Genomic DNA, 26,400 nt, shown 5'->3' on the forward strand with positions numbered 1-26,400 from the left:
AATATCTCTATTATAACATTTAAACTAATATTCACATTTTTGTCAATTGGATTACGTCAGATAGTTACGATATATCTACATACCACAAAGTAATACTATACATCATTTCTACTCGTGTTAATAATTATATTAAAAACCTATGATTTGTTTTTCACCCAACACTTACGAATGGGAATTTGTTTTTACATTGGTATAAACAAACTGGAAACAAAAGTATTGAAGAAACGGTCATTTCATTTTTCTTCTTTTTATTTGTAAGGAGTTTTAGCTGAGACAACATGTGTTCTTTACAAGTGCTAAGGTATATGGTAAAAGAGAGGCGAAAACTACAGCTCAACAAGTATCCAGACAGCCATGCCTTAATTTTTTTTTTCGATTTGATCGTTCCTGATCAAGAACATCTATAGAAACGATATGTAGAGTGTTATTTTCCTGTTCTAGCTCGGAGTCGATACCACTGCGTGTGAACTGTTAATCCCCTGAGTAAAGCAGCCAAGCAGTCAGTGCTTCGGAACTGACATGATTTATAACATAGATTTTTAAATTCGTTAAAAAATAAAGAAAACAATTAGACACTCAGATTCTGATATCTCAAACAAAGCTGACCTTTATCAGTTTCGTCCCCTTTTGGTCATATGATTCATCAAGGATCTATACATCCCTGGCTTTGTATTTGAGTGTTCCTGATGAAGATACTTTTTATTTCTTTTGTACACACACTATCCTTATATCAAACTTATTTACTGTTTTGTTATTAAGATTAATGGTGTTTATGGTTGAATGCAAAAAAAACCATTATGTATGTGACAGTAGTAAAATACAACACCAAGGCAAGAATGTCATGAAAATATGTATTTTCATTTTTATTTCAAAAATTGTTTCAAACACTATTCTAACGTGTTCTCCTCTAATGAGTGCAAAAGAAATTTCCCAAATCTTTTACTTTCAAACGAACCGCTCGTTTGTTTCATATTTACATTTCAAACCTCAACAAAATTAAGTAGACATTGCTAAAAGAAGTTCATAACTCAAATAATTGCTCTGTAGACAAAGAAGTGTGCACATAAAATTCTCAACAGCATCTTTTATGTGCATAAAAAGGTTGAAGTCACAGTCCTGTTAAAGAATCATTACGAAACACACTTTAATACGAAAACTATACGACAGCATGGTCTTTACAAATAAGTGCTTATAAATTATCAACACACCTACAGGTAGAAAGTTATTCAAAATGTTATTTTGCAAAAGGTAACACCAATTTCAAGATTGAAACTACTAGCGGTGTGGGACAAACAAAGAGCAAAACCCATACCGCATAGCAAGCTGTAAAGAGTTGCGACACGACACAACAAAATGTAATACAAACGAAAAAAAAAACAAAGGCCTGATAAATGTACAAAAAAATAAACGAAACACAGCTATGATATACAACAACAAAAGACAATCACTGAGTTACAGGCTCCTAACAAACGACAGGCACATACAAAAAGGCGAGGTTATACATGTGTGCCGGCGCCCCTTACCTCAGACAGTAGTGTGACAGCACATAATAAGAAAAAAACTATAAAATTCAATTGAAAAGAGGGTGACACATCATATCGATAGAAATTATCAAAAATAATTTACAAAAACAATTCTGACACGTACAATGTACTGATCTGAGAGTACTCTCGCAGTTACTGGAAGTTATTTCAAAACCAACATCAAATAATACATTGTACAAAAATCAGGTTGAAAAAATAATGTTGCTCAAACTTTAATAAATTGTAAGCTTGAACTTTTGTTTTTGGTATATTTTTTGGGATTTTGTGTCTCCAATCATGTTATTGCGTCCGTTGTATTTTCCAATTATCTAATACAAATTCGAACAAAATTTATAAGTTTATATATCATTTCCATTTTTTTTTTATTTATACATTTTTCTATTCTTTAGATCTCATGGCAATATATTCCTCCAAGATTTTACTTAATTTTCTAACTTCCGTTTGAAAATGGGAAACTGATAATCAGTTGTGTCTTTAACATATTTTAGAGGTATGAGTGGGGATAATTCGACTAATATGTTTCCTTCATTCACTTGTAATGGGATTATTCTGTTTGCTTTCTGTGGATCTTCCAACGACTGAATGAGATTTATTTGACTTCCAAACCCTGCAACTGTGTCTGATTCGATATTTTCAGTTAGATAGATGAACACTAATCGACATGAGTCTAAGATAGAACTTAGTCCGGGCAGACGTTGACTTCCGGGTGCTAACAAATCTTCTGGTAGTACAACTTGTAAATTAGAGATATCAGGAAAATTATTCATTAGGAATGTTTTACACTCATCGGCTTCACTCTGGTCTGTATTTGCGTGTAGTATTACAATGTCTGTGTGAAAATTACCTGCAACGATAAAACAATTTATTTTTTTCTCTTACGGTTTAGACACTGAATTAAAAAATACAACTGGCTGTAAAAAGAATTGGTAGAGTTTCTTTTTATATCTAAATTCCTCGTTTCAAATTAAGTAGACGTTTTGTTTTACACCTACTTGTAATCGATTATTTTGATATATAAAAGGAAAATCAGGTTAATTGTAGAAAATAAATCGGTAAACAAATTATTAAAGCTTGATTAAACGAGTTGAAAGAAACTCGTGCCAAAATAAAACTGTATTCCATGCCTTAATTTGGTCATTTGTCATTCAATCTTAATTCGTATGCTTCTCAATTAGTAGCAAATGTATCATTCTCATTGAATACTGTAAAATATAAAGACTCACCGTCTATTACCTCAATTAAAACTTAAATCAAGTCCACGAATTTTAAATCCCATACCTAAGATATGCAAGATATGTCAAGTACTAGTATAACAATTAATTAAAAAAAAAGTGCGACGTAAAGATTAATGAAGTCAAGTGTTCACATAAAAACTTTTATTTCATATGGGACAAGATCGAAACTCGAGCCCGTATGGAATTTACTGACCCCCTTTATATCGTATCTGGTCAATACCAAACTATATGAAACGAATTTATCTTATTGATGATCTTAATACGGGAAATTTAGACGTAGTTGTAAACAAAATAATAAATATTATTCAGTTGTTGTTATAGTGATCAATAGGACTCATTTGAGCAATATTTGTTTGTTTGGTGGACTATTACAGCGACCAGCCCTTCAATATCAAGAACTTACTTGCACTGGTGTATACAAAAACAAAGGCCAACAATAACATTTAATATCAGAAAATCTTGTTACTATCATTATAACACAACAATAAACAGAGCTTTCAATTATTGACAATATGAAAGTCAGTGCCTATTAAATATTTTTTTGTCTATAAACTTGTCAAATTATAATGTTATAATTATCTCTACAATATATGTTGATTTAAGAACAATATCGTATTGCGTTTTTATAAATGAACGTAACTCTACCTACTATCGTGTATTTAAAGTATAAAAACGCTGACCTTGTATTTAACAAAAAAATAATACGCCAAAAATATACACGGTGTCTACGCGTTCTCTTTTAACCAATGATAGTCATAGAAGTTTATAAGAGGTAGGATAAATAGCTACTGCTCACAAATGATACCCCGCATTTAGGATTCGGTAACCAGGAAGTTGATGAGCAATGAATCTGAAAACATTTCTAACCTGGAATCCTGATAAAATATTTTGATTTCGCAAGCTTCACTGCCACTTACGGTATTGAAAATATTGTGTCAGAATCCCAGACTACAACATTTTACACAGTAAACATGGTAAAGTATAAGTATAACGTGTGTCGGTTAAAGGCCTTCATATTAGATATTTTCGAAAACTATTCGATACCGACGCTTATACCTATGCATATGCCTACAGGAAACATTTTTGAGAAGGAGTCATCTAAATGTGTACAACGACCACTGGCATTTATATTACATTTTTTTCTAACTTCATTTTAAATACTGTATAAAACATTTATTTTTTTATGATTTGCTACTATATTGGCTCTGTTTAGTAAATGAAAATTGACCGATCTTAGAATTGTACTTTGTAAAAAAAAGGGGGGGTTGTGTAAAAGAGAGTCGACGGATACCAAACGAACATTTGTAGAACTTTAATCAGAAACAGGAACATGTAAAGCATTGTTATAGCGTAAAAAATAACGCATACATATATATAAAAATGGTATTATTAGTTATCTTAATGTAATCAGGAATGTACGGATCGAATTTTACACCGGTATTTAAAATGCATTGTAAAATTCCTTACATCCCGGATTACACCAAGAAAACGAATTTATTTTTTATAACTTGTTGCAAAATTGAAATATTCTTTCACCATCGATGTTTCTGTGCGTTATCAAATATAACTATGATATAACTTTTAGGGTGGAGGGGGGTTTTGTCAAAATTTCATTTTCAGTTTTGGCAAAATAAATTGTTGTTTTGGCAAAAAACGTATTTTATAATTTTTGCATTTTTTTTTAGTTTTGCATTTTTTTCTTTTGGCATTTTTCTTTTAATTTTGCAGTTTTTTCTTTTGGTATTTTTTTAGTAGAATTTTATTTTGAAATACCTATTTTCTATTTGAGTCACCGAAACGTCCATCACAAATCCAAAGATCTGTTGATTTACACAAAATTGATATAGGATTGCTTCATAAGAAATAAGATACTTTATTTAGGAGAACAACTGACGTCAACGATAAACTAAGCCTGCACAGATACCACTAAAGGCAGATAATCTATTCATTGGGTGTCCCCACAATGTTTCGAATGCTTTCTAGCAATTCAATTCGCCAATTGTATACACTACCGGAACACATATTCCGTTTGAATGGTTGCAAACAGACACATTTAAAAAATATGGAATTACACAAATTCATTAATACTTAAGATAGTCAAAAACTTATGAGAGCATTTGGTGTTTCTTACGGAAGCGTTTTAGCGCCACACAATTTCTTTTTTATTTCAATATTTCGTCCTATGTTAGCGTTATAACGCAAACCTTTGCGAAATAACGCAGATCTTTGCGTTAAAACGCAAACAGTTTCAAAATAACCTTTGTTTTATTTTATTTCGTATTTAAGTTTTAAGGGAATCAGATGTTATAAATGGAGGAAGCTGCATGTATTAAAATTTATCACCCCTTTTACGTATTGCAAAGTAAAATGCTTGAGTGTGTGCACATATCATGGCATAATAATGCGGAGGAGAATACACGTATATATACATAACAAAGAAAATTGAGTAGATTGAAGTTATACCGAAGACAATAAAAAAAATCAACCCTGTTAATGTAGCCGAATGAAATATACTTCCAACCAAAGTAAGCGCTCTTTTGAACATTGTGTAAGATTGGTTAGATCTATACAAGCCACCATATTGAAATAAATGTATAAGATGAAGATTTTCTATTATTCTAATTATGTACTCTACATGTACATTCAAATTGCTACCCAATCATCTGAAATAGCTACATCACTAGATTGAAATTTAAAACCTCATGATTTTTTATTAAAGAATCTTTATCATATAATGAGATTTCAACAAACGATTTCTTACATCAAAACTCAATGTTTTTTTCTTCAAAATAATTCATTTTAATGTGTAATACCACCATTGATTTCCCCTATTAGGCTATGTTAAATTTGCACTTTTCAAAAAATTGTGCAGAGTTTATCTTTGTTTCAAATAAAGAAATTCTTGGCATGAGTAAAGTTTTATCCTGTTCAGTACTATAGACAAAATTTCACATGACATTTCATTGCATATAAAAAGAAAATAACCATCACTGGAAGTTAACCAATCAAATTTTCACCCCTTTTTTCCTATGTACAAGCTTTAGTAACCATGTATCCTCAAGTTTCCAAAATATTCTATAGAAACACCAAATAAAAAAATAATGTTATTTTGAAATACCCCAGATATATGTTTGTGACTCAGAATTTTTTAACTGCAATGAAATGTAGGATTTATTTCCTTCAACTGTCAAATTCAAGGGAATATTTTTTTTCGACCCTTTTTCGTATGCAACGGGATGTGACGTAGTATGATTTTGTGGTATTACACATTAAAGCCGAAAGATCTTTTGTCTATTTGACTTGATATTTTCACAATAGTATGAAATTTTGTTGCTCTTCTCTACTTTGCCACTTCCCGTAAATCAAAATTATCAAAACCATGGCCTTTCAATTAAAAATTTTCTATACCATATTTATTTTCACGTTAGATTTATATAGGTTTTCTGATACAAAAATCTTCCATAATTTGAGTATATATATCCCAATTAATACGATATTCCCGGGCTTGTATTTCCTATCATGATTTCCTTGATAGAGGACTGCTGCTCACAAGGAAGCTAATAAACCAAGAGTTCCAAATGGTGAAGTTGAAATCATCTCTTCGTAAATTTTACGGACGCCATCACGAGTTGGTTGACCGTTATGGAATAACCGTTTCACAGATGATATCGGATATGTTCCTTATGTCGTAACTACAATACCCTTCTCTTTTCACGAATGTGACCTACCGAATTAGACTATTTACCGGATTTGGATTTGTAATAACATAAGCAACACGATGGGTGCCACATGTGGAGCAGGATCTGCTTACACTTCCGGAGCACCTGAGATCACCCCCAGTTTTTGATGGGGTTCGTGTTGCTTAGTCTTTAAATTTCTATGTTCTGTCATCTGTACTATTATTTGTCTGTTTGTCTTTTTATTTTTGGCCATGGCGTTGTCAGTTTGTTTTCGATCTATGAGTTTGACTGTCCTTCTGGTATCTTTCGTCCCTCTTTTGTGTATAATTGTGATACAAGTATTCCCTTATTCCTATGTATATTTATTATTACGATTTTGTCTTGTGTTCATAGTCCTTCTCTTAACTAAATCACAACCAAATTTTACTGGCAGACGGACATGCAAATGCCGATATTTACAAAACACTGCTTTCAAATTCTATACTAAACATAAAATGTAAATTTAATATAACAGTTTGTGATTATTCAAACTTAATGAATAATTGAAATAAAAATGTTTGCGTTATAACGCAAACATAGGAAGAAATATAAGATAAAAATTATGTGGCGCTATTACGCTTCCGTAGTTTCTTTCTCCGAATCCGAATAAAAATTAATATATTAAGAAAAAATACAGAATATATGTTTTATCTCGGCAACCAGGTTTTACGAGGTCATTCACTCGGTATGTTTCGACATTTTGATTCAGTCCCTCTATTTTTTTTCGTCATTGTAGTAATCGGCGTCGCAGTAAGTGTCTGTGAAGACGGATTTTCGAAAATGTCTATTCAAAATAGCATGCACTGTTATCATCAATTAGCAATTAGTTTTATCTTCATAAGCTCAAAAATGTTTTAATGAAAGTTCGCTCAGCAATATCAGTGTGTAACGTTTGTAGTTACTTTCCGGGAACTAGGAAGCTCTTAGGTCAATACATCTAAACTCTGTTATTGTACAAAAAAAACCCCAAAAAAAACATCTACTGAAGATATTTTTCTGAGTTGAGGGATGATTCAGGTGTAGAAAAATGTAAAGTATTTTACATACAGATGAAAAATGATTTCTTAAAATTTTGTATACTAAAGGCGACAAAGCACTTGTGGCCTAAAGTTTATAAAGATAGCAGTCTTGATACGTATTCGCATATATTTCTCAATACATTTGTATTAAAATGACAGTACTTCGACTAACTGTACGTGTATGTTCTGAGACAGTGTTAGAACGGGGTTACATTCTAAAAAAAGCAGTCAATATCTCTAGGGTGCAAAAATACTACCATTGCCATTGGAAGACTCAACGTAATATACAGACTGTTAAATATAGATTCCAACACTGCAACATGTATGTTACGATATTTCTCCACTCGAGACAGTTAAATTTTAATAATTAAAATTTAACTGTTTAGAGTGGGGAAATATCGTAATACACGAGTTATAGTGGTGGAATCTGTTTCTCTAATGATTTTTATCCTTCCTTTTCAAAGGTTTGCAGAAAGTTGTGTTCTTAATATTTGACGTCATCAGACATAGTCACCTTTTTTCATGACGTCACAATAGGAAATTCAAAAGAAACAAAGAAAATTTGACGTCATGATTAAATTTTGACCAATCATTTGCCAAGAACAGATATTTCACTAGTGAGGAGAAATATTTTTCTCACACCGATCAAGAAATGTAAAAATAGCACAAAAATTAGAGAAATAATTTTCCAATTGTTACTACATTATTTTCTCTTCTCCACAAATAGATGCAATACTTAAATTTATTACCTCAATCTTTGAATTCAAGTCTAATAATTCAAAAGGAATATGGCTTGACAATTACATATTTTAAGTACATAACATAGTATCAAAATAATTCAAAATAATTTCCGTTTAACATAAACTGAATAGTAATCTAAACAGAAAAGGAACAACAGGGGCGGGTCCAGGTAAGGTCGTAATGGGCGTAAAAAAAAAAAAAAAAAAAAAAAAAAAAAACTATCGTTATCTGCTTATATTGTATTGAATATTGCAATTTATCATATTCATTAATTAAACACATACTCTGATTTCTTTTTATACTGATTCCCCCATCCGATAGGTGACTTGGACACCTTTTTTAAACAACCAAAGCGGTAAGTAAATCTATACATGAAATGGTTGTTTTGTGTGACACTTCCCCAATGGCCATTCTACATCTACCCGGGGGATACTCGCTATATATATGATACCGGGTATGTTCCGACAAACGGGGTTGCATTTTCAGCTAAATTGTCTGAAATGGGATTAGGTTTTTTTCGCCTTGCATTGGAAGGGGTCTGATTTGACTATCTAGAACGGGGTATCATAATTATAAATACAATGTTACACTATTGTTTCAGATAAGGGTGAATGTTTGGTACCATCAAAACGTTTAAACCCGCTGCAACTGTTTGCACCTGTCCTAAGTCAGGAATCTGATGTTCAGTAGTTGTCGTTTGTTGATGTGGTTCATAAGTGTTTCTCGTTTCTTATATAGATTAGACCGTTGGTTTTCCCGTTTGAATGGTTTTACACTAGTAATTTTTGGGGCCCTTTATAGCTTGCTGTTCGGTGTGAGCCAAGGCTCCGTGTTGAAGACCGTACTTTGACCTATAATGGTTTACTTTTATAAAATTATGACTTGGATGGAGAGTTGTCTCATTGGCACTCATACCACATCTTTTTATATCTACTAAATTGAAAACAACGTTCAAACCTATGATTGCGTTGGATAAAAACCGCAATTTTTATACGTGTGCATGCGAAACAAATTTCTTGGTAAAGGGGTCTAAATACAGCACAAACAACATTTTCCAAAAGACCAAAACAGTGAAAAGGTATATTTTAACAAAACGGGTATATCAAAAGTTCAGAAAAGGCTATCGTTAAAGATTTATTTTTCATTTTTCATGCCCATTTCATATAACCTTTTAACTGAATTTACAACTTCTTCCAAAGATTTGATATCCACATGTTAATCAATACATAATTTGAATGATCTGAAGGCAGACTATTTTCACCAATTTGTCTATCATGGAGTCTGTTATAATACTTCATAATTTGATGCTAAATTGTTGAAATCTAGGAGCTTCTGACCTTCCCCATGGACCCTATTCCAGGGCAACCGGAATTACGCCTCCCGTTCATAAAATCCTCGCCTAGGACTTTGAAATGTAAAGTAACGCCCTATACCCTAAAATTTGGAATTTCTCGTTATTGGTCTACTGCTGTTAAGATCCATCCAATCATTTTAATATACCATAGACAATTAATGGAGAGAATTCGGAAGAAAAAATATCCAACCCTGACACTTTAACTATAAAAATACATGCTCCAAGTCAGGAACCGTTACATTAGTGCATTTCACATTTATTTTATGTTTTTTAGCCAAAAAAAGGTCTAAAAAAATTTTAGCCTCGCTCCGCTCGGCAAAAGATTGTATTCTACGCCCCCTCTTTCAAATATCCTGGAAACGCCCCTGAACAAGGCGACATTGCACTCACATTGATCTGGAGGCGTTAACACCGGTTGTGGATCTGGAGGAGTTGGTCCCAGTGGTAAATCTGGCGGCATTGGCACCGGTTGTGGGCCTTCTGAAATATAATTTTCAGATAAAATATTTCAATTCACACTTTTCTGCATTATACTTCGAAGAGTCTAATATATGAATAGATTACCTTAGCTGTATTTGGAAAAAAAGGAGGCGAAAGATACCAAAGAGATATTCAAACTCCTTTGTCGAAAATCAACTGACAATCACAAAACACAACATAAAAACTATAGCAACACAAACTAAAAAGGGGGGGGGGGGGGCATTCTAAGTCATTTGAACAATAAACATGTCAATTTGCACATGATGACCATCTATACACATCTCACTAGTAACATAACTTGCATTAAGTTATAGTATGCCTACCTGACATGAATAATTTATAACAAATTCCACCTCCTAGCAAAACGCCACCTATTACACAAACGGAATCTCTAATACTCATGGTGATGCAATGATACAGAAATGATTAGTTCGGGAAATTGTACATGTATATCCAACATTATATCTCAATCATTCATTTAACATCTGTATCAATGGATAACTTCTTTCCTGCAACAACAACAAAATTTAATTATTAAAGGCATAGGTTTCAATACGTCTTTTTTTTTTTGTATTTCTACCATCTGATTAACGATATATGCACATATATAGTAAGATATACAAATCCTTGATGTAACATGTACTATGATTAGGCTATCGACTTTAGATTATACAGAACACTCAATAAAATTAAGAAAATTCACCAATAGATAAATTGTTCAGTAATAAAATAGTTTTTTCACATGTAACGATGTCTGGTATATTGTTCAAGAAAATAGAGTTTGCTTGAGGGAAACCTATCATCGTTGTAGAAATTCCAAATTCCGTCAGGCATGTGATTGCTTTTTTTTTTTTTTTTTTTTTTTTTTTGTGGTCCAAATGAAACTTATAGTTTTCAAAATGAAGTGGCGCAGAAGAAGCATTGGCGCAAATAAGTTGTGGTGCAAATGAATTCATATTTGGCGCAAAGAGATATCGCCCAAAAATTCAAAACCCGACTTACCTGAGGTAATTGATATACCCCATCTAAATCAGTTAATACTGCATTCCCAATTGCCGAGAATAAGCAATGAAAATATGAATCAGGTCATAAGAATTTTGCACGAAGGAATATCTCAACGTGCTGTTGCTAGAACATTTCACGTCAGAATGTTCTCTTGCAGTCCTTACAACACCAGAACAGACAGACGGGATTTGTTAATGACCACCCATGACCAGATAAACTTGTAGTGACAACGCCAGGTCAATAAAATTTCATTACGCGGTGTCATTTGCAAGACAGGTTTACGACCATAACGTCAACTGTCAACATAGTTTTCGGATGTCATGGCAGACAGATTCACCCCATACATGTTTCCAATGTACTGAAGTTATATCGAATCGACTGCAGAAAAAAAAACCATGTAAGGCCTGTAGTTTAAACCGCATTATTGTTAAATACAAATGGACAAAACCAAATTCAAAAAATGTACAAGAGAACTGTTTCACTTTTCTGTCAGTCGTTTAGGCGTTGGTTACAAGCAGTCACTGTCTTCGACGGTAACACGTACAATAACGAGGAGAACAACAGGGCTTCAGTGCATACCAGATTTGAACATAAAACATGACGTAATCAATTTAACTTTGAAACTGCAAACTTTATTTAGACAATGAAGTAATGAATGAAATTAATGTTGATATATATTTATTTTACAAGTATTGCATGTTTGAAAATGGAAATCAATAAGAATAATCTAGTGATGCGTTTTCAAAGTCCGACGGTATACAAAAATATCTAGCACAGAAAAAAATAAAATGCTGGCTTTTAGATAGCCCGAGTGTATCGTTGAACTTGCAATTATATTATGGTCTGATGATTACAATTAAAATAACCTTTTACCCAAAATCTCTATTCCATTTAAATAATATCTTTCTGTTTATTACAAATTTAAAAAAAAACATGAGGGAGAAACCAAGAAGACATTCAAAACTCATAAGACGAGAGAACCTGAGTACGTCATGGCAAAAAAGGTAGGACAGTGAAAAGACCAATAATTTCACGAAACACTACATACTGATCAACACGAACAACCACCAAAAGTTGGGGTTGATCTCGGGCATCTTATTATGTTGACAATTTACTACAGACGATTTCAATCGGATAATCATATGTTACACAGGGCTAACAACACACATTATACAAACTTCGACTCAAATCAAATTAAACACAACAAGATTAGCAAAATTTTGTTTTTCTCACATCGGGATTCAAACTCTAACGTCTGTGGCATCGTGAAAACATCGTTTGCATAATGACAAGCACACTAACCCACTCGGTGAACCTTGCTATATGAAAGTGTACCTTTCGTTAGTATAGTATTCCTTTCATCGATCCTCCGGCTATGACGGGTGGTAACACAGTGCGTTGTGTGTTGGCGCACGTTCATATAAGTGGCATGCCTTGCAGATCATTTGTTTTTTTGTCAGTCGTAAAGGATAATACTGCTTATCATGCAGTCATACTAAGAACACTGTATTATATACGTCTAAATATGTTCTCCATCGAGTAATCGTGTGTTATGTTATATAGATACAATAGATAAGCGTTGATTCTTGAAAAAGAAACCATGAGCCCGGAGGGCGAACGGTTTGTTTTTTATGAATCAACACTTATCCATTGTATCTATAACTTAAACTATTGTGTTAATGTCTTTCAAAATTAAAGCCTTTTCTTAATTAGAAGGTATTGTCACATGTTGTAAGTGAATTTAGATAACCATGTTATCGTGTCCAACGATGCATTAATAAATCTAAGATCATAATTAATTGGTTAAAAAAATTCAAACATAACACAACACGTCTGCCTTCAAAGATCTTTATATTATCAGGCATCTTAATATTATCGGTTTTTACAAAATAAGACATATTCGAACTTATTTCTAATAAGATTGAGAATTGAAACGGGGAATGTGTCAAAGAGACAACAACCTGACCAAAGAGCATATATACAGTATATATAATAGGTATGTTACCGACATTTCCAGCAAGAAGCCTAATTCTAGGCAAATCACGATTTTCTCGCATAGGAATTTGCGAATAAACATTTGTAAAATTATGTAGCAAAACAGATGAAATCATACTATATTTATAAAACAAAAATGGACAAATAGAATGTAATCATTTTCGTTTCAAATATGTGAAATAGTCCATAATAGTTCAAAAATAAACGGTAAAACTCAATATTTAACAAAAATATCCACAATAACATACAAAACAAGAAAACAAAAAACAAAAACAACAGGAAAACTAAGGAATAGGGACAAAAAAGAGAATACAGGGATTCGAACCTAAACCGACAAGTCCCTACCTTTAACTCATTGATCTTAACCATGCTAACCTCGCGGCTACCAACTTATACTATAGGATTGCCTATTATGTATATATAAAGGTACAAGCTCTCTGTGTCCGTTGTTCCGATGTATATCATATGTTCATTTAAATATATAAAATAGACATTTAAATTGTAACCGATTTGTAGCCGACAGGTTTCGTCGTTATGTTGATGTCAGTCACGGGTTCGATTCCCAGTGAAGGCATATAAAAGTAACAAAAATGAAAGGTAAGTTTTTTAATTTATTCCATGAGTGAACAGAAATCAGTAAATTCAATTCAAACTTAATGAAATTAGGCACACAATTGAAACAATTGAATATTGTTTGGTGAGTCCATTTCAGCGACAGAGTTAGGAAGCGTTGATTCTAGAAAAAGAATCCACGGTAAATGAATAGGCTGTCGTCACGCAAATGGTTTAAACAGGGCTAACATTACAATTTATACATACTTCGTCTCAAATCGAGCCCCACAAGGTTACATCTGCTATTTTTCAGACCTATTTTTCAGAACATGATAAAGAATTTTACTTAAACTGAAGCCTCACGAATTCTTTATGTCAAGTCTGGTATAGAGGAGTTAACATGGTGAAGCAGTTTCCAGGGAAAATTATGATTTCCGATTAGGTTCATCCAGTAAGAATTAGGCGGTATCATTGCAATCAAGTTAAAAATAGAAATATTTGAAACTCGTTAAATCATCGACGCTATTAACCTAGAAAGATCAATAATAATAGTTCAAAAATATTGAAATATGATTAGAGGAACCTATTTTATAGGAAGCTATATTTAAAAAAGCGGTTTTTGTTTTAGGAAGTGACAACTTCCCCTGTCTTTGTTTCAATAGTAAGGTCAAAATCGGACGGTTGCTTGAGATTATTACAATTTGAATAATACAGAGTTTACATAATTTACTCTCAAGATGTTAACAAAAAAGTATTAGCGAAAATACCGACCTCAAAGGTCTATTCTATAAAAACTGACAAAATTAAACTTTAGACTTATTAACCAACGGAACAAAAGGAAAACAACTGTCATTTTCCTGACTTGGTACATGCATTTTTCCAATGAAAACATTGCTGGTTAAACCTGGTTTTATAGCCAACTAAACCTTCCACTTGTATGACAGTTACTATGGTCGCACTTCCGTTATATTAACAAAATTGGATGAGCATAACAGACATAACAGGTTAATGTGGAAATAATTGGGATCAAGCTGCCAAAAAAATGTCAACATACATCACAGACATACAACACAACTGACTAAAAATTTAAACAGACATGCAAAAAAGAATCAATCAAAGACAACAAACAAAAAAAGTGTTTGTAGTAGATAGAAAATACAGTATATAATATACACTTTCTGGACCAAAGGAAAAAAACAGCACTGAGACAAAATAAAGGGGAAAACTGTAAATTAAGAAAAAGATACACAGCTTCAACATCTAGAATTTATAACTCAAGATCATCTTATATTATTTTGAAGTAGGCATTGAATATTTATTTATTAGGTCATGGTAATTTCCGTTGAACTTTTTGTCAAAAGGACGGGACATTATTTGACAAAACACTGGCTCATTAATTTTTTTTATCAGACTTCGATGACGTTTTACAAAGTATGAGTATGAGCTGCAAGCTCTTGAATATTAAATGAGTTGAGAAATGTATACTCCATACAGGGGTGAAGTTGGTATTGTGTTACTAAGGTGAGAACAATTCATAATTTCAAAATTGAAATCGTCTCGTTTGTCATAGATTCTGGTACTGAGATGACCGCTGCAGTCAAATTCGAGGTATATGTCTAGAAATGAGGTGGAGGAAGCTGTATCTATGGTTTCATCAATCTCTATTTCAGGCGGATATATTAAGGATGTACATTTGTACACCTCTGAGGAGCCAAAAATTTCTAGAATAAAACTTTTTTTCTTAACCTGATTTTTGGTTTTATATGACTGTAAAAAAATAATTGGTGAAGAAAAATCATATGGTGGTCCACTTCTTTTTTTTGCTACGGCCCTTTGAAAGTACCCAATTTTGATGATTTTTTTATTTTTCATCAATTTTTATCCATTTTTGGGCTATTATCGTGAAAAAAAATTACAGTTCCACAATTAACCTTTATTCATACTTTCAATAATGATGAAGTGGACCAATCTGAATAAATTTAACTTAAAAAAACTATAGGTCGGTGTTCATATAAGAAAGTTTTATCATATTTTGATGTTTTTTGTGTCAAATTTACCATTGCTGTCAATTTTGTAAATTTGTGATTTTTCTCTATTTTAAGAACAAAATGTACATTATTTCAACTTCTTTGTTATAAATGATTGAAAAAATACATATCTGAAAAATTTGAAAAGAAAAAAGTGATATGGGATGTACATTTTTCTGCTAAAATCATTTCTTGTAATCCTCACCCATTTTCTCAAAATTTTGGCTAAAAATACTGACTTGATTGGTTATATAATTTGAAAAAAATTATTACTCAAAAACTACTTATTATATCTACACAATTTTTTTCACAGAGTTAAGTTTGATTAAAACATTTTTTGAATTCATTGATATTTTCCACTTGTATCACATGTTTTGGAAATAATTCTAGACGAAATTTTAATGAGACTGAAACGTCAGAAGAATACATCATTAATGGGACCCAATCAGAACTTTGCAAAAGTTTCCAAGTTAATATATTATGATGTTGGTAAATGCTTATACATCCGCATACCAACTATCATTGACTTAACATAAGTGTGTTATCAAAAACTGATCTAATCACAAGTTTTTTAAACATGTAAACTATGAAAAACATTCAAAGTCAATAGACCATGACTGAGCGAGCGGAGCCAAATAATGTGTTACAGTCCTAGATACAGCCGACTAAGAAAGACATTACTCGACTAACAAACGCTTTATTTTTATAAAGCCTAGTTGGTCGAGTGGTTTAGCGCGCTGTACACAGTGCAGGCAGTGTTGCCTCGATGTCTCAGATGCAGGAGTTTGAATTCTGCCGAGGGGAGAACAACAGTTTGCTAACGCAAATTTGCAGATCTAACATTGGTGGGCATATTTCATAGCCCCATTGCTTTCTAAGTTAGATATTACAGTTTAAAGCAGTTATAACTATTCTTTATTAAGTTCAAATAAAGTGGCAGTCATTTCATATCAAAACTGTACCTTAAACTGACTTGTGCTAAAAAAATCAACATACCTTTAATTGCATATAAGAGCGCATTGGTTCCAGGAAGTTCGATAGTACAAGAACAAGTACTTCTTATCCGAGCAACAGGGCAAATATGCACTTCTATATTTAATTCATGAGAAATTTTCCAAAAGGGTTCTACAGTGATCCCAAGTCCTTAAGCTTTCATTTGAAACCAATATTACCTAGTAAATATTTTGATTATGGGCAAAGAAACAGTTATGCAAAGGAACTATTTTGTTTAAAATATTTACTACTGTTTTTTCTGACCGGGCCTGAATTTGTGGTTCAATGCATATACCATAAATAACAATACAATATACAAAATACAAATATGACAAACATAAATCAACGACAACCACTGAATTAACAACTTCTGACTAATGTGGCGGCGTTAAACATGTTTGTGAGTGCTCAACACCAACTCTTAACTTTGACAGCAGTGTAACACTAGTTGAATTCAGGAAGTCTTTTAGAGACTGATTACAGTCAGAGGAATATTTAATTGCAAGACATTTATATAAAGAAAAAGATTCTGCCGCGATATATATCTTTATATATGTACAGGGTTTGTTATTGTATTTTGCAGTACAGGACATGTTAATTAATCTAAGTGGTTTAATCAAATTCAAATTTAAATGTGTGATTTACAATGACACTTAGATTTTAAATTTTGATCATGAAAAAACAACCAAATTGTGTGACTCCAAATTTAAACTTTTAAATATGCTATAAATTATTTAAAACCAATTCACACGAGTAACGTATAGAATTACTATTTAAAATCAACTCAAGCATTTGAATTTGTGGGAGTACATGTATGTCAAAAGACCAATTTAGTAAAGAAGGTTATTATCGATAATATAAAATGTTTAATCGTGTCTATTATTACAATAAAGAAGGAAAGATACATCTGTGATTTGATCATTTGCTTCAACCTTATTTCAAAGGGGTCGAATTATACCAAAGGGATAGTCTAACACATAAGTCGACAACTAACTGACGATGATTTGACAACGAAAAGAAAATCGATAAGAAGACAAATAACAGTATACAAAACACAGCATACAAAACTAAAGACTGAGTAACACGAACCCAGCCAACTTTTGCAAAACATGTTGACTAAATTCATCATATTGAACCAAAAATAAAGGATGCCACAGATACAAACAGGTCTACTTCATATCTTTTATCCTGCAATGAGCAAACTATTGTACAAATAACAAGTATACAAATAAATTTTTGCTTTATTTGTACTTATACAAGTAAAGTCTCCTTTTACCCCACTTCCAAGTTGAGCAAGCGGTAATATGGATATTTCTTTTTCCGTACCAGTTCATTTTGGGGTCCTCTTTGCGGACAACGTTTAAACCATGTAGATTTCTTTGAGAGATTAGAGACAATCATTTGGTTTTAATAACTAAATTTTCAAGTGTTGGGCGTAAATTTCAGGATAAAAACAATATATGTACATTGTCGGAAAATATGAAATTTATTTGTACTCGCTGCGAGACAGGAGAAAAACTCGGCGATCCTCGCTTTTCGTCCTGTTTCTAAAGCTCATACAAATAAATTTTATATTTTCCGACAATGTACATATATTGTATATGAATGTCAAACATAAATGTACATGTACAGCCATTAGGTTGAAATTACTTTACCACAAAAATGACGCTATAATCTCCCGTAGTGAATTTTCAACATTCAGTACCAATTCCTGCAGTTTCTGCATATTCAGTGGCTATCTCCATATGACTACGATATCTTGCCTACCCTTCCAGGGCACCTGATATCACCCCTGTTTTTAGTAAGTTTCGTGTTGCTCAGTCTTACGTTTTCTATGTAGTGTTTTGTTGACTGTTATTTGTCTTTTCTTTCTTTTTCATGTGCTGTCGGTTTTTTGTCGGTCTTTCTAATGCTTATGCTTATGCATTCTGATTGTTACTTTGGTATCTTCCGTTTTTTCTCTCGATTTTTTTAAATGATATATATTTACTTTTGATGTTTTGGAAATTGGGTTGTAACTCTTTTTTGCTTTCGGTTTTGGTTCCATTTGATCATTCTTATATATTTCTCAACTACGTAGGACGATGGGAACATTTTTATTAAGTTACATAGAAACTACAATGTATTAATGCTTATATATATAAACGTAAACAGGAGACACTCTCTATGGACCAGTTAATTAAGTCCATTTAGACCTCCAGTAAATATAATTTGAATTTGAAATCACAAATCAAAACAAAACGATATCATTAATAAACCATTTTAAGTAACAAAACTGTAGTTTTTTAACCTTTCGTGAACATAAGTATGAATGAAAACAAAATGAAAAGTAATCTGATATTTTCAATAAAGATGTTAGCTAAACGCTGAATTAACTCAGTTATTTTCCCTTTTACAAGAACTACCGTAAGGTGATTTGGAGTAATATGTTACGTTCAAAACTATAACGGATGTTGAAAACCTTGAAAGCTAAAGCATTTTATAATCAAATACTTACCATAAAGCATATGTTATAATCTCACTGATATTGAGCATAACATTTCCTAAAGTAGACAAAACACGATCTTCATGCTTAAACGTGTATTTACCTGTAGATGTTCTCAATTTGGTAGCTATGGTCTAAATATAAACAAAATATTTAACTTATATGGTTATTGTCCTTTAACATGTTTAATTGTTGGATGAAATATCACACTTAGTTACTTGCTATGAGGACAAAGCAAGTTTATTGTTCCTCCGAGACACTAACTATACCCCGACGTGAAGTGAAGGGAAATAGTTGATATCGAGGGGGACAATAAACTTGCTATTGTCCGAAAGAAACTGGTATATATTTCGAGACAAATTTATGGTTATTCTCTTTATACTGCAACTTTCACAACTGTTCCAAATGAAATATTTCGGGTAAACCATCATTTTTTAATTTGAAGCGGATGTCGTAAAATTCCTAGTCAATAGTCTTTTTTGGACATTCCGAAAAATTAGTAGATTTATTCGTCTGTAATATAATAATTAGAAAATACATACTGAGGTATAATATATAATGTTAAATATCTTAACTAGATGGAAAAGTACTGCGACAGTAATTAGTGGATATTTAAATCTCGTAAATCGATTAAAAAGAGATAAATCTAGGTAGTAAACAACTCGTATACTAAAAAAAAGAATGGCTGCCGTTGCGTTGCAAGAAAATTCTTCTATTACGTAGCGTAAATAGTAAAACTTGTTTCCAGTCATGCTTACATACGTTTTTGAAATGTGAGAAAGAAAAAAAGCGGGATTTGGGAAATAAGCACCCCGTGATCGGTGTAAAACGCCACTTTTAACACTATTGTGATATTTCGTGGCGGTCATTTTTTATTGGTGGAGGAAGCCGGAGCGCCCGGAGAGAACCATCGACCTTCGATAGGAAAACTGACAATCCTTGGCAATTAAAATTGGAGTCGATCGGACCTGCCACGTACGGGAATCAAACTCACAACCTCAGTATTGACTGGATAGTAATACAGTAGTACAGTACAACTACTTAGACCACTTGGCCATCGAGGCCCCTTAAGCGTAATGCCAAAGAGAAAAAAATACATATAATAAAGTTCAGGAAATGATGAACCTGATTAAATTTTGTTCATTCTTTATAAGGGGAAGGCTATTTGTTTTGGTTTGTTTTTTCGGACGGAAACAGGGGTGTAGAGGAGTAATATTTTTCTCCACAAAATGCAGGAATTTTAGTTGTGTGCAAATATGAAAATTAGAACGACGTACGCCCTCCTTTTGGTCGCTAAAAAATAAATAATTTCATGTTTCTCACGATTTGAATGATTGTAAGCATAAAATCGTCCGAAACAATTTCCCAATCGACGCTTTAAAAAATCCTTTTAGGTTATGTTTTATCTTTATTCTTTTTGCATTTTGTTGTCTGTACCTTGTATTTTATTAGATTTTGGAGACAAACGTAGAGTATTGTTACAGTATTGATAATTTTATTGTACCGTAACGGCATGAATAAGAACAGAGAACCAGGGTGAAATCTAGTGACAAAATACTGGGCGCATTGCATTTGCGCCAATTTTTACAAAATCCAATCTTTCATTTGCGCCACAAGGTTGTATTTCATTTGCGCCAAAAAATAAAAACTACATTTGCTCCATTTTACAGTTAACATATAATGGAAAAGTTTAAAATATTTATTGCTTCTTCGTGAATAAGGATTTTTTTTAGAGTATTCCCCCTAGGTAACTACGTAAGTTCATACTCATTTCTAATATAAAACTGAGAGTCACTTAGATTTTAATATTATATAGTGTACACATGTTTGAGGTGTCAATATGGACATTGTCAATCTGAGACAAACAGGTCGTTGGTTTTTCTCAATTTGATTATTTCATATTTTTCGTGTCGGGCTGTTTATAGTCGACTACACGGTATGGGTTTTTCTCATTTTTGAAGGCCGTACGGTTGTCTATAATTGCTTTCATCCACTTCATTTGAACTTTGGTGGATAGTTGTCTCTTGGCAATCATACCACATCTCCTAATTTTTATATAGAGGAAATAAGTCTGTAATTTGGTATGACCACACATATACGATATCCAGTGTACATAAGTACATACCAGCCGTTGCTTACAAGTCTTGTGCCAGAACAAACTTTTGGTTTCACCCCAGTATATAGTGCTTTCTTTTAGGTTTAATGATCTCGTTAATTTATATCAGAACTGTGTTTTAACATTATTATGGAAAGTTTCTCATTAGTACGTAGCAGTATATAGTGCTTTCATTATGGTTACGATGACTGATTTCAGAGGAATATGTTTTAATAGTATGCAATCAAATACTGCGTTTTTTAAAGCTATTATTAAAAGTCTCTTTTGAATAAAACGATTTTTTATACTATTTACCTGTATTTACCTGTATTTTTGGCACAAATGAAATGTTTTATGTTTGCGCAAATTAAATATAGTTTGTGGCGCAAATGAAATATTATTTTTGCGCAAATGAAAAGCCAATTGGCGCAAAAGCAAAGCACCAAAAATACTACCTCCCCTCTGAACACCAAAAACTATCTTTTCAATGGTTATCCCGTTTTAGCAAGGACGCTATCAATAATGAATTCACGAGAAAACGTTTTGGTAAATATTAAAAATAAAAATAAGTTAAAATAATAAACAAATTTATTTTTAACTTATTATGTCCGTCCTTAAATAGAAAACGACGAGTACAGCAGGCTATAGGACCTTGATGTAAAATTTGTTTAAAATGTTGTTAAGCGAATTAATTCCTGGAGTATCAACTAACATTTTTTTTCCACTAGCTATAAACCGATCTGAAACATGCCAATTATCCGTATATATATGCAGCTAGATCAGAGAGGTGCAAGGGGGAAATTCCAAAGGAATCGATTGATATGCCGCAAATATAAACAATTTTGGAAATAAAGTTACTTAGCAAATTCAAATGGACCTTATCCTGATGTAAACATAGTTTCGATCATCCAGACACTCCATATCCATATTATTAACATTAAGAACGAGAACTCTAGAGTAACGCGACTAATGTAAACATTGAATGTGAATAGATCGAGAAGACCGGAAATACCGTGATAAACAAAAATCAAGACAACCAGTCACCTTTTCTTAAAATGGTATAAAAAATAGTAAAAAGATACCCACTTTAAAAAATATTCATCTTTAATTTCTTAACCTGCACAGACAGACTTTTAAATTGTAATATTCATGAAAAGACAATATTTTTATATTGAATAATGTTCACGTGACAAGAGCAGGCCGGTGTACTCGAGAACTTAGATGCGAAAAATAAGCATATTTTGGGAAATTGTAACTTGCTAATTAAGGGCTTTGTGCAACACTTCGAAAATTGGTGACCTGACAGGTCTTTAAATTTTGTTTGTACATGATGTTTTCCAATTTTTTTATCAATATGCAGCAAAGATTAACATTCAGATTTCAGTTTCACGAGCTTCTAATGCAATCAACTCAAGAAATACTGAACATAAAATATCGTGTATTTGCATGCATATTGCTTATAACACAGTTTTATCAAATAGTTTCTTTAAAATGTGCGATTGTTGTTTAGAAATAACTTTTGATCAGTATCGTCACCAGCATTGTTTTATTATTGATTTTCTCGACTTTTGCATAAAAATGGTTATTTTTCTTTTATTCTCGGTCTCTAGGTTTCCTACTGAACGTTTTTAATCAGAATTTAAGATTTTGTTTCAGCCTTAAAATGATAAACATATCAAGATGATAAAAACCCGTAATCCTGAATAGAGCAACTGCATTATAAGTTTATTTGTGTTTGTCATTTTTTGTGTAAAAAATGAAACCTATTTTGTTTGGATACTTTGGAATTTCATGTTAATATTCAACAAAGGTTTATATTACTTCATATTACTATGATTGGCGGCATTGTTTTAATTATTTGTTTAGTTTTAGCCTCAGAAGACACACATTTGACATGTTTGAGTCACCATCTTAAAGAAATGAAAGATTTAAAATAAAACACTGTGAAATCTGATAATAATTCAGATCTGTTATCAATCTCTTATTCGTCTTATGAGTATAGCCGAGTCAGGGATCTATATATTTTGATTGGGTTGAAACAATGTGTAATTTTTATATTATAAAAGTTTTTCAAACAACGAAAATATTTTTATTTTTATTCATTAATTGCTCCCTGTATTTACATGTGCACTTAACTTTACTAAACTTTAACTAAAACTTATATGCAAATACATTGTATTTGCTCCTTTACAGATTTGATTTTTTCACGTACCTATTTCAAAAATTCATTTTTCGACAATGATGCCAAAATATCCAAACAAATACAATGAATTTTGATGTATAATTGTTTGCGTAAAGTCTAGTGACATCTATTACGTGCACTTTCAGGACAAATACATGTAAAAACAAAGGAAGGTGAATAGATGTTACAACTAGATTAGGGACACCATAGCGAGGGAACATAACACAACATTAAAAGATATTGAATAGAGTTTGGAGTATCATACGCATATTTAGAAAAATCATTTCTCATTAGTGGTGCTCGAAACCGAATAATAGATTAAAACTCAATTTTCGAGATCGTTGCTATTCCGTCCAAAAAATTGTTTAAGTGAACGTCAGTCGCTTTCCTTTAAGGGCATCGTCATTTCTATTAAATGATGAGCAAATGGTTGAAACAAATGATGCTATAACTATTGCACGAAATATTCGGCAAATTAGATCCTAATAATTGATAATCAGGACTGCAGTCGTTTATAAATTGTGTTTACGTTCCTATTTATAAAAATTTCTAAATTATCCCGCATGAAGACTTTCGCTTAGAAGCTTGGCGAACTTTATCAATGCAGGGATACAGACATGCCCCTCCATCTTTTAAATGACGTTATAAAAGTACGCATAAATTGACGAGCTTTCCGGCGAAGGACATAACTCAAAAATCCCCTATTGATTACTGTTTGCTTCACGTCTGGCAAATAAGTCACGCACATTCGATACGAGCCAAATAAAAATAGAAGTACTTATACTAGTATATACGAAGCAAAAGAATGTAATTATATATAGAAGCTACTGTAATCTTATAATATTTTTTTTTACCATTTTCTCTGTTCTTTATTAATTTCGCCCATTATTTGTTTTTTCTTCCTATTTTTCTCTATTTTGTTTTTGTTTTCCTATTTCTTTTTCTACTCTTTCTGTAAACCCCATCCAGACCCTCTATTATGATAGACACTGTAATATTCTTTTTGCATGTTCAAAATAAGAACCACTGGACGGTAAGCAACCAACAATCAATTGATTAAAGTAACTCTTTCATAATACGTAAATTTCAAGTAACAGATTAATGTCATGTTGCAGCTAAATTGAATTTCCGACTATATGAGGTCTGGATGGGGTGTATTCTATTTCTGTATTCTTTAAATTTTAAGGGAATTTTTCTTTATCTTTAAGAATAACGCTTATGCTGTAAAATTGTCATGCAAATGACTTCACTTTTAATCTGTAATTAGATGATTTCTTTATTCTGTACATCGTTCATTTCTGTAATCAGTATTTATTTTATTACTTCATTCTTTTATTTTCCACTGTTTTTTTTTTTATATACTTTAGACACCAACTGCATGTGCAGGATTTCACGGAAAATATATTGTACAGTCATAGCGTGCGAACAAAAGCACGATACGCAAGCACTGTGTCTTCATGTACATGTAGCTATACGTGTAGTTTACTATCAACTGTACTTTTTTTCTATTGTTTAAGTTGAGCTACTTTTTAAAGGGGCCAACATGTAGGATAAAATTAATAAAGTTTATCAAAAACAATTTACACACTTGATGAAAATAAATCTTAAACAAAAGTTTGTATTTGTTTGGTTTTTTTCACCTTCTTTGACTAATTAAACAATGTTTTAAGTAAGATAAAAGCCTTTAACAGTTTATTCTGTAAAATATTAAACAGAATGGACTGTAATTGGTTATATATTCTTTACATACATTGTCATTATTTATTTATAATTAGGGAAACAAGATATATTTCAGATGGTACAGTCATTAGATTAAAGTTAAAAGTGAAAATATTGAATTATATGATTAAGCTTTATTATATCATGGTCCATTGTAAAATATATAATATTTTTGGCCCATAGTGCAAAGATAGTTATTCTAGTCACTATTAGTCTAATTCACCATGGCAGACAGTATAAATTAAAATACATCTTGTCAAAGTTCAAATCATTATTTTCATAAAATTATGGATTGGAAGCATTTAAACATAACATTGAATACTTGTCACATAAAATTGTTACATGAAGATTCTTACAAGTAGCGTATTTTGTGAGTGCATCAGTTGAAATTCAAAGTGCATGTAGCCATTAAAATGCAGACGTTTTCCTTCACTGATAAGAAACTACAATTAACTAAAAACCTGCAGATAAGTGTTTAACATTCAAAGTCAGATTGATGCAAATTAGTTATTTGTGATGACACATTAAACAATGAATCTAGACTAACAAAATTTAAAACAAGTTTCTTTCTTTAAAAAAAGAAAAGCAATACGTGAACCCGAGACCGATGACTGGTCAACAGAAAAATGTTGCTGAATTTTTTTTTGTTTTGCTTTTGATTTGAAATAACTTACTGTGAATAGAATAAGGTATCGTAATGATGATGTTAAAACAATTTCATAGAAAATATGCGATTGTGTGTAGATTCTTGCACAAGTCAATTGAAAGCAATATTGGGTTCAAGTTAAGAATAGAAAAGTGTAAATATACAGCTACTATTTGAATTTACGTATTAAGGCTTTACTATCTTATTTATTACTTGGGATTGTACATCATTTTTTCTCAATCCTATCGCAAAACACAGTTTCTGCAAAACGAATGTCTAATGCAAATTGCACAAAGCAATCGCAATATAAATTTAAGCACTCAGTTTGCTTTATAATCTGGATGCTTTATTTATCTTTCATATCCTCATATTGTATTTCCTGGATGCCTTCAATGATTATTATACTCGTTATTGAAGCTGTCTGTACTCATGATAGATGTTGTATGGATAAATTTTAAAGTCCAACTTCCATGTGAAGTGAAACCCTGTGGCATGCAACTTATAAGAAGGTTTCGTATATTTTTCCTGAGAGTAACACATCAATGGGACCTCTTATATACTGACAATTGTTTGGTCTCATAACACATCTCAAATTTTAAGGATTTCCTG

General features: G+C 32.0%; 1 long non-coding RNA gene across 2 annotated transcripts in view; it reads right to left on the bottom strand.

Moving 5' to 3' along the window:
* Positions 1 to 832: 832 nt before the first annotated feature.
* LOC127724269 (uncharacterized) overlaps positions 833 to 26,400 on the bottom strand; it is a 41,841-nt gene continuing 16,273 nt past the window's right edge. The window contains exons 2-5 of one of the 2 annotated variants that reach the window (XR_007992422.1): positions 19,162 to 19,283; positions 10,416 to 10,601; positions 10,003 to 10,092; positions 833 to 2,388 (exon numbers count right to left, since the gene is read on the bottom strand). This is a non-coding gene — a long non-coding RNA (uncharacterized LOC127724269). The remainder of the gene's footprint in view (positions 2,389 to 10,002; positions 10,093 to 10,415; positions 10,602 to 19,161; positions 19,284 to 26,400) is intronic. The other variant, XR_007992423.1, reaches the window with a different exon arrangement.

Source organism: Mytilus californianus, unplaced genomic scaffold, assembly GCF_021869535.1.
Source record: "Mytilus californianus isolate M0D057914Y unplaced genomic scaffold, xbMytCali1.0.p SCAF_14, whole genome shotgun sequence".
NCBI classification, from domain to species: domain Eukaryota; kingdom Metazoa; phylum Mollusca; class Bivalvia; order Mytilida; family Mytilidae; genus Mytilus; species Mytilus californianus.